This window comes from Lepidothrix coronata, unplaced genomic scaffold (genome assembly GCF_001604755.1).
Source record: "Lepidothrix coronata isolate B3197 unplaced genomic scaffold, Lepidothrix_coronata-1.0 Scaffold43, whole genome shotgun sequence".
In the NCBI taxonomy this organism is placed as follows: Eukaryota; Metazoa; Chordata; class Aves; order Passeriformes; family Pipridae; genus Lepidothrix; species Lepidothrix coronata.
This window is the reverse complement of record NW_016690223.1, coordinates 2267850-2275546: the sequence shown is the minus strand read 5'-3', so window position 1 is coordinate 2275546 and position 7697 is coordinate 2267850. Positions and strand designations below refer to the sequence as shown.

The 7697-nt window shown below is 44.6% G+C and overlaps 1 non-coding gene across 1 annotated transcript; it reads right to left on the bottom strand.

Annotated features, from left to right (window-relative positions):
* Positions 1–970: 970 nt before the first annotated feature.
* On the bottom strand, positions 971–1043 carry TRNAT-UGU. Its single transcript has one exon. It is a non-coding gene; the product is annotated as a tRNA-Thr (tRNA).
* Positions 1044–7697: the final 6654 nt, after the last annotated feature.

Sequence of the window (7697 nt, the reverse complement as noted above, 5' to 3'; positions counted from 1 at the left end):
GGGAAATAGCCTGTTAGCCTCCTCCTCCTCTCACCTCAGCAATGGCAACTCATCCAGCCCCGTGCATCCTCACAACTCTGATCTACTCTCAGCAGAGGAAGGAGGCTGGAGAGAAGCTGTGATAGGAGCTGTGAGGGTATAAGATGGGCTGCAAGTGCTATGATGCAGCCCATGGGTCTTCTCAGCACATCTGGCAGGCTGAGCCTCAACCTGCGGCAGCTGCCTGTCTGTTCAACAGCTCTGTGGTGGTTTGAGCCCCGTGGAGCCTGTGGGCTGCAGGTGCTGTTCTCTCCCCTCACCAAGTGCATATATTAATCTCCCTGTTTGATGTCGGTAACAATTGCTGTCGTGTTTGCAGTGCTAGAAACCAAACACCTTGCTGACAAGGTTTCTGAAAAAAACAAATGCATATTTTTGAAGTGTTGTGCTCAGGAGGGTTTTTGTTGAGCTTTCTAGTTCTTTCTATAACCTAAAAAGAAAAAAAAAAAGGCAAAGAATCATAACACCTCCGCTGTCCAGCCTCCAGCACAGAAATAAACCCAACAGGCTGGCTTGCCTGACAAGCTGTGAAGACTCAGATAATCCTGTCCAGCTTATTCTGCACTCAGGGGCAATTTGTTCCTTTTAAACCCCTTAACAGCATTTTGCCAAAGCTGCCATCAGGGAAATTGTGACACGAGCTGTGCAAATATTTACTAAGCCATCCCCACGCTCCTTCCCAAAGAGGTTATTGTTCCCCCCACCCTCCTGCCAGCACGAAGCATAGCCATGAGTTAATTTGGTATTACTGTTAACAGTCAGATTTTACTAAACGCGTTTGTTTCCAAAGCGTTTTCCTTAACAAAAAGCCCCCGGAGCCCGCACGCACGCTCAAGTCCGCCACCACCAAAACACCCAAAATCAGGCTTGTTACCGTGGGTGCAGCCAAGGCCTGTGCCATCTTAGGAAGAAAAATACAAAAGCACCCTTCAGGCCCCAGCGAGGATCGAACTCGCGACCCCTGGTTTACAAGACCAGTGCTCTAACCACTGAGCTATGGAGCCGCCGCTCAAAAGTCACCCCGGCTGTGTCTAACGAGCGTCCGCCTCCCTCCCCGCCGCCCCCTGCCGGGCGCCTCGGGCCCCGCCCGCCCCCGGCACAGCCGTACCTCCTCCAGCACTGCACAGCCGTACCGACACCGACACCGCCGTACCGCCCCCGGCACAGCCGTACCGACACCGACACCGCCGTACCGACACCGACACCGCCGTACCGCCCCCGGCACAGCCGTACCGACACCGACACCGCCGCGCCGCAGCCGCCGCCGGGAGGAGCCCGCGGCCCGCCGGAGCCGCTCCTCGCCCGCCGGCAAGGCGCCGGCCGCCCTGTCTGTCACCTCGCGCCGGCCGCCCTGTTTGTCGCCTCGGCCGCCCTGCCCCTCTCTCTCCTCGCCCACCAGCACCGGGCGGGCGCTCCCGGCGCTCCCAGCCGGCCGCGGGTCCGTGGGAGCGTCCGGGCCGTGGGAGGGTCCCAAGGCCCTCTGCAGTAGCAGGAAATGGGCCTGCTGGAAGGCGCACGTGCGGCCGAGCCGGCAAAGGCACCGGAGGAGAAATAGGGGGTGGGCCAATGTCTGATATATAGCCTGATTTGTACCGGTTGGGAGTAAAAAACCCTATCGTGACAAAGCAGTATAAGAAGGTGGGGTTTTTTTCTGCAGAGTTTGGGCGTTCCTCGGAGGCTTGAGCTAGGCTGCGGCAGGCCAGAGGTGCTGACCAGGATTTCAGCATCACTTGTTGCATGACCCCCCTCAGCACTGAGTATGGACCTCAGAGAAGGTTTCCAGGCAGTTCTCTCACCTGGTGCCTGCAAACCACCTTCACAGAGGTTTTGGAACTCAGAGCTGGAATGTGGAAGCTTCAGAGAACAGCTCAAAGGTGGAAGGCAGCAATGCTGCGAGACCCATTTTTAAGCATGCTGCTGGTATCCAGAGCTAGTGCTGGGTATCATTTAAAGCAGAGTCCTCTGATCACTTATGTGTGGACTGGACATTTTTTTAAAACTTAGTGGCAGATAAAATTATTGCAGTCATGTAACTTTCAGAAAGTAATATTCAGGGCCCTGTCTTGATTCTGTACTATTATCTCTTTATATAGAATTCTGACTTGGCTCAGCAAATGGGAAAGAGATGCAATAGGATAGCTCATAAACCTGGCTTGGCTTAGAAAAGTCTTAAAAAACCAGAAAGTTATGGAAATAAACCCCAAAGTCCATGGCAGTATCAGGGTCTGCAGTACCCTGGGCGCTAGATGTGTAAATATGTGATTTCTGCCCAAAGAGTTTTCCTTCCAAGTATTCCCTCACATTAACGCCCTCATAGTTTGTAATAATGACAGCAGTGAAATTTGAAATTAAACACTGAACAGTTATTGCTGGCTCCTGGAAAACAAAGCTCCATGGGGCAGCTGCATAGTAGATACAGTCAGCAAACCAACAGGGTGCAGGTCCCTCTTCACTGAATGGTACTCATTACATGCGTGTGAATTTGAATTATTGTGAAAATATTCAGTGAAGATTAAGTGTTTAAATCCATTAAGCATTTCATCCTAATTCTCTACTAATGCTGGAAATAACAAGAAAGTCTAAGTTGTATTTCTAGTCATCATGACAAAGATATTCTTGTAAAAATTACAAATGTATGTGTTAATCATGCATTATTTGCTGTGTTGTTTTAGAGACATATCTCAGTAATAAGCCAGGTTGCAGGCTTTTCAGTCTTCAAAGCTATGATGACTACCAGTGGCAGCTTTAATGCTTTTCTAGATGCTTTGTGTGCATCCTATCTGCACATGTGTACTGCAATGGAAGTTTAAGAGCACTACATTGTAGAAAACAAAAGGCCTACAGATTATTTGTTATTAAGATAATATTGTCATAGTTCGTTGTCATACCCTGGAAAACAGAAAAATGCTATTGCCTTGCTAAGACCATGCAATTTTCTCCTGTGTGGCCCTTTTCATGCTCAGCCTGAGTTACCATATGCACATCTGTGAACTTTGAAAAGTCAGTGAAATCCCTACTGGAGGCTGTCATGCAAGTGCATCAATGCACAAGAAGTCCCAGAACACATTTAAACATTATTTTTAAAACCCGAACACCCCAAAATGCCCAAAACAAAACAAAAAAATCCTTTATGAAAACTCATTACATGTTACCATATTGTACTCTTAAACTTCCTGTTTGTTCTTCTGCTACCTCACATCATTAGTAAGGCAGAACAGCCAAAAATTATTTCAGCAAGGTTTTTTAAGTCCTGAGGGGGATGAACCTGTCACCAGTAGGGCAAAAGCTGCCAGAAATTCCAGCTATAGGACAGCTCTTTGAACAAGAACAGTTGTACTGGATTTAGTATTTAAAACACATCCTTAAGAAAGACAGTCCTTAAGAACTAATGGGCGTTTCCACTCATTCAGTTAACCTGGAAAAAGCAGACAACTGTGCACTGAAAAAAAGCAATACAGAACACAGCTCCTTCTTTAGGAGTTGAGACTCACAAAGACAGGATTGTACAAAACCTCTGGGAGAGCTGTCAGCACAGCTGAAGGGGTTGGCACTTACCTTCTCACTTCAACAGGGACTGACTCCTGGAGCCAAAGATGTTCACCTTCCCTCAAACACCAGAAGAAATGCACCAGCTGGGATAGGTGAAAAGGAGAAAAGGAGAAAAGAACTGAAAGTGGCAGCACATACCTGTGGGAGGAGTAAAGTATTTCCTGCACTGTTCAGGGAGAGCATTATCAAAAAACCCCACAATGATAATTAAAAGTAAATTCTTACCTCTCTTATCATCATCTTAAATGATTGAATGTAAAGGTTTGAAACTTTGGCTTTTTCTCTCTTGCTGTCGCTTTACTGTAGGCTCATTTACAGCAATAAAACAAGATTGACCGGTTTTCATTTGGTTCTGCAAGACGTGCACCAAAACCCCACAGTAGTAACACTGAATCTTGATCAAGCAGTTATTTAGTCCAAAATGAGTAGCAAGATCAGAGATGTCTGAATTCAGGATAAGAGAGTGGACCCTGTTCTCAAAGTGGAGGCAATTGTGCTTTAAAATTTGCATGCACTGGCTCTTTGTTTCTGTATGTTCATATCACTTTAGGGAATGTACAGATCACATTTAAAACCCCTTCTGATTACTATGGAAATAAGAATCAACAAATAAACCAATAAATCATTAACATTCCTGCCAGTACTCTTCCTCTACACTGCTCTATTTTGCCTCTCTTCCCCATCTTTCGAACACATTTTCAGAGCCAAACCAATATCTAGTTGGCAGAATTTCTTTAAACACATATTCTTATTTCACCTCAATATTACTGAGTAGCTCATCTTTCTATAACTGAGGGCAGTTCTTTGCATAGGAAGTCTGAAAATGCTGTCTAACATAAAGCTGCTAGAATCTATTATGCAGTAATCACTCCCTCACTAAGTCTTAACATCAGTGCCTGAACTGGAAAGCCCTCCCTTTCTTGAGTGCATTGGTATTGACAAAGCTACTCCTTCAAATACATTTTTAATAACATTTTTATATGGTGCAATATCACTGAAAGTTCACTGCATTTATTTTTGTCAGTTCTGAACGGTGGGATTTTATATGAAAGGATTGAAAAGATTTTTCTGTTAGTGCTCTTCATTTTAAAGGCTCCAAAGCATTAATGCTGTGAACGTTAATATTTTGGCCCGATACATAATCTGCTTCTGCACATATTGCAGTTGGGCTAATGGGACAAACCAGAAAAGTAGCTTTGTGGATTGGGAGCCCTGCCAAATTGCAGGGATCTCCTCTATGGTTGATGATTTCCATTTCTTTTTGATTTTTTTTTTAATGTCACTGTACCAGAACAGTGGCATAGGCTGGCTTTCATGTTACCTGAGACATCAAAGGGAGGTACTGAGGACCTGCCTCTTTACTGTTTTCCACCTTTTTCAGGCACTGACACTCCTGCCTAATGAGTACAACATGCTGCAAAAATAGCATCCCTGTGCATGAGCGGCATGCTAGTCTTTTTTGTGTCAGAGGCGCCAGCTTGTGGCTTTCAGGCTCTTAGAAGCTTTGAGCCTAAATCTAGTCACATCTAGCCACATGGCAGACATGCCTGTGCCTTACATCACAGACTGGTCCTGCTCCTGAGCTCACCAGGACATGGCATGGGCTAGGACCTACAAGATGAGGTGTGGGCGGGGGCAGCAGTGCCTGACAGTGTATTCTCCCATTGCATTGCATCCAGCTGCCTCTTTCCCATAGCAAAATCTCCTGTGCTGGGCAAGTAAGGTGCCAAAGCGGAATGTTCCTGCTGGAGCCGTGATGCAGACATCTGACCAATAAGTTTCCTGGTACAAGTCCAAAGGGATGAGTTTTGAGTGTCAGCATGTGAGGCTCCAGAGATCTGCCCCAACCTGTATTACCCACCAAAGTAAGGGAAGTACCAGCTCTTAAGTGGTAAATTGCATTGTTGCATCTCTGAAGCTGTGTGCACTTACTGGGGCTGGCACTGACTGGGAATCTTCCTGGCAGTCAGAACAGATGAGCAAAGGAATAAATTGATTTGCCCTGTACATTGCTTCCCAATTTGGTCCTTTGGTCAGGGATGAGGTCCTTGGAAGAGGACGTGACTCTTCTGAAGTGAATCAACAGAGGATTTTGACATCATCCACTGTCTTTCAAGAATATGAAATTCATTTTCCAGCTGTCACTCACAATTAATCTATTTATTCACACAGGAGGGTAAAATTTAGTTCTCTCACATTACTTAGATATAAAGTTCACTCTGCAAGTCTGTTTTCTGAGTGAAGAAGGAATTTTCTTAGAATGGACCAAGACTGCTTCCTGCAAAGAGACTGCCACAGTCTCTTTGCTTCTCATCGCAATAAAAAAAAGTCCCTTTGCATTTTCCTATCTTTAATTCTTTCTGTATTCACTTCCATTATTGGTTTATCTTTCCATTAGGGGGTAGGCCAGGAGGAAGGCTCACCAGGGAGCTCTATTCTCTATATGAAATAATACTGTAGCAAATGAAAACACCGAAGCAAGTTTCTTTCTTTTTTTAATAGGCAAGCTGATAGGAATTGAGTTTCCTATGGGACAGAGCCGGAGGGAGTGGAGTTCATATAAGATTTTCCACACCATTTCATAGCTATCCAGTTAAGAATAGGCATCAAGCTACAGCAAGGGTCAACAGGTAATTTTCCCTGACACAGAGTGCATGCTGCTCATTCCATTAAAACCACGTCAAGGTAATGCAGTGAACATTACACTGACTTGCCAAACTGCATTAACTGTAATGCCTTCTCTCCAAGACTTTAAGGTGACATCTCTTGGAATAATAGCTGCATGAGGCTTTTGGGAAATCTGACCAAGTATTTGGATCTTTGCAAAGGCTCAAATGCTTCAACTTTCTTGAAGCAGGAAAAAAATTTCCCTGTGAACAATATTCATACACACCCTAATATTCATATGAAATACCATATTAGACATTCAAAAGGGACAAGAACAGGTTATTAAATAAAAACCAATATACAGCACCTCATCAACAACAGAGTAGGACTGGTTTTCCCTAGAAAGGAAAGATACATCAAACCCTTGAGTATGATCTCAGGCAATCCTGGCTGTAAAATCAATGCAGGGATCTGTCTCATCTATAACTTTAATTTTGCACAGTGCAACGTTATAAGGAGTGGAAAGAACTCACTCTGCTATTGGGCATTATTGGAAGACCAGGAAGGAATGACAATCTTTTTGAGAGCCCCAAGAGCAAATGCCCATTTCAGTTTATATGGAATTTCAATGTAGCCAAATCTATTTCATGGCAAGCCATGTGATAGCTCCAAGTTCCTCAGTTATTTTCACTATTTGGAGTGGGGGAATTATCACATCTTCCATTCCTTTGTTTGATTTCAGCTGAATCGCCAGAAAGCTGTGCATCACTACCTACATTTTATGTCGACAGCCTCCTCTGAAAAATGACAGGTGCAATGGGCAGATTTTGCTGGCTTGCACAAGACTTCTTTTGTTCTGTAATAAAAATTCTTCTTGTTTCCTATCTGCACTGCTTTTAGGTGGCTAATTTAGAGTCCTGGGGCAATTCTAATTGAAAGCTATGAGTTCTGTGTCCCAGTAACAGATCCTGTACCAATACCACCATATTCTCCTGCTAAAACATCTCAATTTTAGATGGGAAAAGAATTCAAGTGTTCACTCAGGCCTTTTGGTGAAACTTCAAGCATTCTCCTGCTCCTGCTTGGTTACTGTCAGTAGCAGTGTCTACTGTAAATTAAAACTGCAGCAGCTCACTTCAAACAGGCCGTGAGAGTGATGACTTCACCATCGCCAAGTCAAGCTGCATTTGAACCTCAACCTGACAGTCAATATTTCTGCACCCAGTGACCAGGAACCCCAGACCTATATTCATGAGCCACGGAGAGATTTAGAGGCCAGGACTAAGTGATACTATCACAGTCCTGCCTCAGTGAAAACTACAGAAGGAAGTACTTTTTCTTTCTGTTCATGGCCCCAGCCTTTTCTTAATTACGATGAAGAATTTGTGAACTTCAGTAGTTTTCCAGCTGGAATTTTGTCTAACAGAAATCACAGTTGTGGGTGTCTAGTTATGATAGTGAAAAAGAAAGGCTCCAACCAGAAATTGATATGGAAAGATCAG